The following is a 5,639-nucleotide window of genomic DNA, read 5'->3' as shown; positions in this document are numbered from 1 at the left end:
TTTTTTTTTTTTTTTTTTTTTTTTTTTTTTTTTTTGGTAACATTAAAACTGCCAGTTGAAAAAAAAATTCTGTGTAAATTCTCTAAAATCCAGATATCATTAGGAGGACTCATCATGAATTGATCCAAGAATTATTTACTAAATTCTCACCATGTGGGAAGCCATGTGGAAAATGCAAAAATGAATGCATAGAGGCTGAAAAGCTCTACTGTGTCTCCATGACCTAAGATTGTTTTAATGATGACTGCAATTATAGAAAAGACAATTATTATTTATTTTTAGAAAAACATAAGAATTCTGTTTCCGGTCAAAACAGAGTACCCCTCTTTCTCTCAAATTTTCCTCTTACAACTGAAAATCTCTGAACGTAGCACAAGGACAGATGTAGAAGGGCTCTGAAGGGTGGGAGGAGCAGGGGCTGCTTGGGGACACGGGACCTCAGGAACGATGCCAAGGTGTGTCTCGTGGTTATCTTTCTGCCTCTCACGTGCACCAGACGTGGCGCCCAGAAGCCTCCAGGCTGGATTCACCAACAAGCATAGTAAAAAAAGTGCCACGAAAAGTCCGTTGCCCGGCCAGACAATTGGGAAGGGTGGTCCCCAGGGCAGAGAACCATTTCAGTGATGCCCACCCCTCTCCCTCTGAACGCTGATGCCCAGCGCCCCTCGCCACTCCCTGGTCTCAGCAGAGCTGACCTGAGAGCTGGTTTTCCACCCCAGCACCTGGCTCGTGGGGACAGCCAAAGTCCTCGGAGATCTCCCTCTGGTGGTGTCAGCAAAAATGAGTGGGCTGCTTTGCTTTCATGCCCCCTTTGATGGCAGCCAGCGGTGCTCCAACAGCCTGGGCAAAGCAGCACCAGCAGAGCTAAACAGAGAGATGAAGAGAGCATGCCCTGCCCAGCGGAGGCGGGCAACGTCTCCACTCCCTTGCCGAAGTCACGTCCACGGGGCTGAGCAGGGAGCAGGTAAACCACCTCCGCCTAATGGAAGCGGAAGCGGGCGGAACTCTGCTTAGATCTTTATGATGCAATATCCCAAATACTCAGAGTCTAATAAATCACCTTCAACAGGATGACACATAAAGGGGAACAGTCATTTTGAAATACTCCACAGAATTTGTTTCTTAACAAGGCTGCCCTTAGGAGAAGCTGTTTTATAAGAACCTGACTTGCTGGGGTTTCACCAGTGCCTAAGTCACCTGGGGGAAGGGAATGGCCCAACTCCAGCTTCTTTTAGCCATTCTGTCCCACTTCAAGGAGAAGAAAAAAACTAGAGCAACTGGTGAATTTCACAGTTCCGGTTACAGGCTCAGCAAAAGACTGAGGCCTCATCATAAAAACACAGAATGCGATTTCTCTCCACACCTGATCACTGCATCAGTAAAGGTCTACTTACCGCAGTTCCTTCTACCTGGTCTATTACTGTCTGGCTAGTAAAAGAAAATTCAAGGTGTGCTAAAACTAAAAGGCAGAATGTACTGTGCCAAGAGACTAAACAAATATCAGAACCAGATACATCAGTGCTGTTGGAATTATCAGCCTAAGAATTAAAAAACGAACAAACAAATCTGTGATTACTATACTAGGGGTTTTTAAGGCTTTAACGGAATATAATGATCTCAGAAGTCATCATTCCATCCTAAGAACAACTAAAAACTAAATGAACTAAAAACCAACAACTATTTTTAGATTCATCAGGGAAGTAAGGTTATAGGGTCATCTACAGCCCCTGACATTAGAGAGAGACAGGCAGATACACTGTCACAAAGGACTGGAGCAGAAACCCACGAGCAGAAGCATCTGCTGGAAGCAGACCCAGGAACCTCATGTTTGTCTTTTGACACAAAATTTTAAAACATAGTAAAAGGCAGAAAGTACAATTTGAAGAAAAAAGTATCAGAACCAGAATTATTTACGGCAGTGATTTCGGAGTTATAAGGCCAAAAATACAAAACAGCTATGATTAATATGCCAAGTTCTTTAAAGAAAAAAATATATATATATACAGCATGCAAGAACAGATGGGCAACGTAAGCAGAGATCTGAAAACTCTCAGAACCGAAAATAAAGAGCAGAGATCAGAACACTGTAACAGATGTGAAGAGTGCCTTTGACTGATTCCTAAGTCGACTGGAAAATGGCTGAAGGCAGTGAGCTCGTCAACAGAAAATTCCAAATATGCAAAGCACAGAGAAGGAAAGAGGGTGGTAAACGTGAAACAGAGGATCGAAGAACTGCGGGGTGACTGTGAAATGTGCACCACGGAACTGGGACGCCCAGAGGAGGAAGCGACGGAGCAATATTTGAAGCAACGGTGACTGAGAATTGCCCTAAATTCTCTTCAGACTTGAAACCACAGATCCAGGGAACTCAGAAAACAAGAAGAAAAAAAAAGTGCTGATAACTACACTTAGGTATATTATATTCAAACTTCGGAAAATCCAAGACAAAGGAAAATATCTTGAAAGAATCGGGGGTGGGGCACCTTTTCTATAGAAAAAATGTGAATTAAATCTAACGTCTCCATAGAAAACATGCAAGCAAGAAGAGAACGTAAAGAAATATTTAAAATGTTGAGAGAAAAAGAAAAACAACCTAGAATTTCGTACCCTGTGAACTATTCTTCTTAGAGAATGAGAATAAAGGCTTTCTCAGACATATAAGAATCAAGGGGATTTGTTCCTAGTAGCCTAGTCCTGCAAAAAATGTTGAAGCAAGTTCTCTCCACAGACGGGATCTACATGAGAAAGAAAAGCATCAGAGAATAAGCGAAGGTAAAATAAGAACTTTTATTTCTCTTATTTGTAATTGATTTAACATATAATAGTTCATTTAAATAATATCATCAAATGTACTTGATTACGCACGCACATATATGCATATATTTACGCATGTTACATGCAGGCGATTACACATGATGTTAGCGACAGCAAAGGTACAAGGGACATCACGGGGGGATTAGCAATATCTATTCTTTTATTATAAGGTATTTGCACTAACTATGAAGCAGTGTTATTGGAAAGTGGGCTTGGGCCAGTTACCGATGTATATTGCAACCTCTAGGGCAAGCGCTTCAAATGTAAGAATAAATAAATAATGAAGAGTAACGTTTACACTGCTGTCGAAGGGGAGAGAATCCAGTTACAGAAAATGCTCAGTTAAAACCAAAACAGGCATAAAAAGGCAAAGACAGGAATGAAACACAAGGACAACACATAAGAAAAATAGTAATAACTACAGGCGATATTAATCCAACTATATCGAAAATATAATAAATATTAGAGACACTGTAAGCATCGGTGGTTGAAATACGCCAGTGTTTGTGCACCTGCTAAGATGCTTTCATTTCTACTGTTAATGACGTGCCAAACTAACAAGTCGGGTTCCTTTTTTTGTCTCGTTCATACTTAATGTCGCAGCCCCTTCTCGATGTTCTCAACGCTGCACTTTCACACGCTCGCCCCTCATTTTGCTGAGGTCCGTTCTTCGCCCAGCTGCAATCTGACGCTCTGCCCCACGGCCAGGACCCGATATTTGCCAAGGGCGGGTGAAAGGGAGCGCGCTTCCCTGCACTGTCAACCCTTGTCAGGAAGACGGGGCTGGGGAGGCTCAGGAGCGTTCGGTAAGTGTCCTGTCTCACGGGGACTTCATCTCCCTTGGGGTACCCGCTAAGGGCTGTCCGGTCTCCGGGTCATTTTATTTCATTTGCATAACGAGACTAAAGCCTGGCCGCCTTTCATGGTTTCTCTGTGCTTCGATGTTGAAGAGGTCTATGTTAAATTGTCCCTCATCTGCGCATTTTGCCCTCGGTGTGCTTCTCTTCCCATCGGGGCACGTTAATAATAAATCTCAGACACTGGCGTCTGGAGAACCGCCCCCAGAGGTGGGACAAGCTCTTCTTGAATCTTTTGCTTCTTTTGTTAGCTAAACATTTTCTAAGTTTGTACCAGAGCTCCCTTTGGACCGGACGTTGAAAATGTTAGGAATAAATGGATTTAAGCAACTAAAAATGAGATCTTCGTAAGGCGTGGTGAGGACTGGGCTTGTTGAAAAATCGGTATTGGGGAGGAGCAGTTTAGTAGAACACGGCGAAGGAGGAGAGAGCGGACGACAGAGTTGGGACGCAGAGCTCTGCTGGAGAAGCAGAGTCTGAGGGGAAGATCGATGCTTCTCTGCACTTCGACACAGGGAGGGAGCGTATGCCGTAGATGCCGGGGGTCTTATCCACTGCGACGGAGAGAAAAAGGTAGCTCCTACTGGATACCTCTCCTTTCCATCAAAATATGATTCTTAGTTCTTACTGCCTGAGTGTGAAAACTTGGTGGCTTAAAACAACGACCAACTCTTTCGTTTGTTTATAATTCTCTGGGCAAATGTATTGGTCCGGGCCGTTCTCTTGGTCATACCTGGAACCACCAGGGCAGATGGAACCGACTGGCATTGGGATGGATGATGAAGGTGATTGGGATGGATGATGAAGGTGACCTGACTTACGGAGCTGGCCATTGCTGTGGGCTGTTGGCTGGGCCGCAGGCTTCCAGCCGGCTAACTTGGGCTTCTCCACATGATGACTGGATCCTAAAAACACAAGAGAGAGAGAGAACACCAGTCCCAGGGAGCAAGTGCTGTCCAAGCCTTTGCTTGCATCACGTTTGCTAAGGTCCCAGTGGCAAAAACAAATCACACGGTCAAGGCCGAAGTCTGTGCGGGACAGAGTGCACAAAATAAGGATACGGGGAGGTGGTTCATTAGGGACCGTCACGGTGACAGCCCGTGGCAGGGGAACTGAGATGGCGTGCAGACGTGTGATTCGTAGCGCAGGACTGGATCACGTAAAAAGAGAGAACTATATTATCTGGAAGAAGCAGCGGGGAGCGAGGACAGCACTACCCCGAAATTCCCAGAGATACGAGGCCTGGGAAAGAATTTCCACATAAAAAAGAAAAAAAAAATATAAAGAGAAATGGGTGGGAGGCCTGACATGCTTAAGACATAGCCAGGTTTGTGTGAAGTCAGTGATGTCGTGGGAATTCCCAGGAAACCCTCCACGACCGATGGAGAGTTACGTTCAAAGTCCGCTGCGTTAAACACGAAACTTTAGGCAATTACAAAAATAGCTGAGAACGGGAGTGCCTGGCACATTTTCGAATGGCCACACCTGCCTGGAATTTGAGATAGTCAAAAACAAATGCACCTCAGACACCAGAAGTCAATGAAAGGTTTCTAAGCGATAATTAATGTAATAACCTTCGGATGAAGTGGCACCTGAAAAATTAATCTAATGTGGGTTAAATATGAGTTTTGACATTAAAAAGAACTAAAGTTCAAAGACCGTTAATAACAATGAGAGTAAATGACAGTGTCTTCGGGAAGGAAGTGTCGCAGAGGCCAAAAGGTGCCTGATATTCATTAGCTTCTTAATTAATTAGATGATGAAATGAATAGGCTTCGAACAAGCGCAATTTTCTGTTGATAGGTAATGAGGGATGGTGACAACACCAGTAGGAAAAGGCAAGCCGACCTACATCAACGAGGAGTTTAGGGACATTTTACAAAGGCATTATTGCTTTTATGATGGACAAAATTTGGACAAGAACATAACCTAACATGTAGGGATTTTAAAAATCGGTGCGATTATTTA

Source organism: Pteropus medius, unplaced genomic scaffold (genome assembly GCF_902729225.1).
Source record: "Pteropus medius unplaced genomic scaffold, Ma_sr-lr_union100, whole genome shotgun sequence".
In the NCBI taxonomy this organism is placed as follows: Eukaryota; Metazoa; Chordata; class Mammalia; order Chiroptera; family Pteropodidae; genus Pteropus; species Pteropus medius.
Note: the sequence above shows the minus strand (reverse complement) of the source record.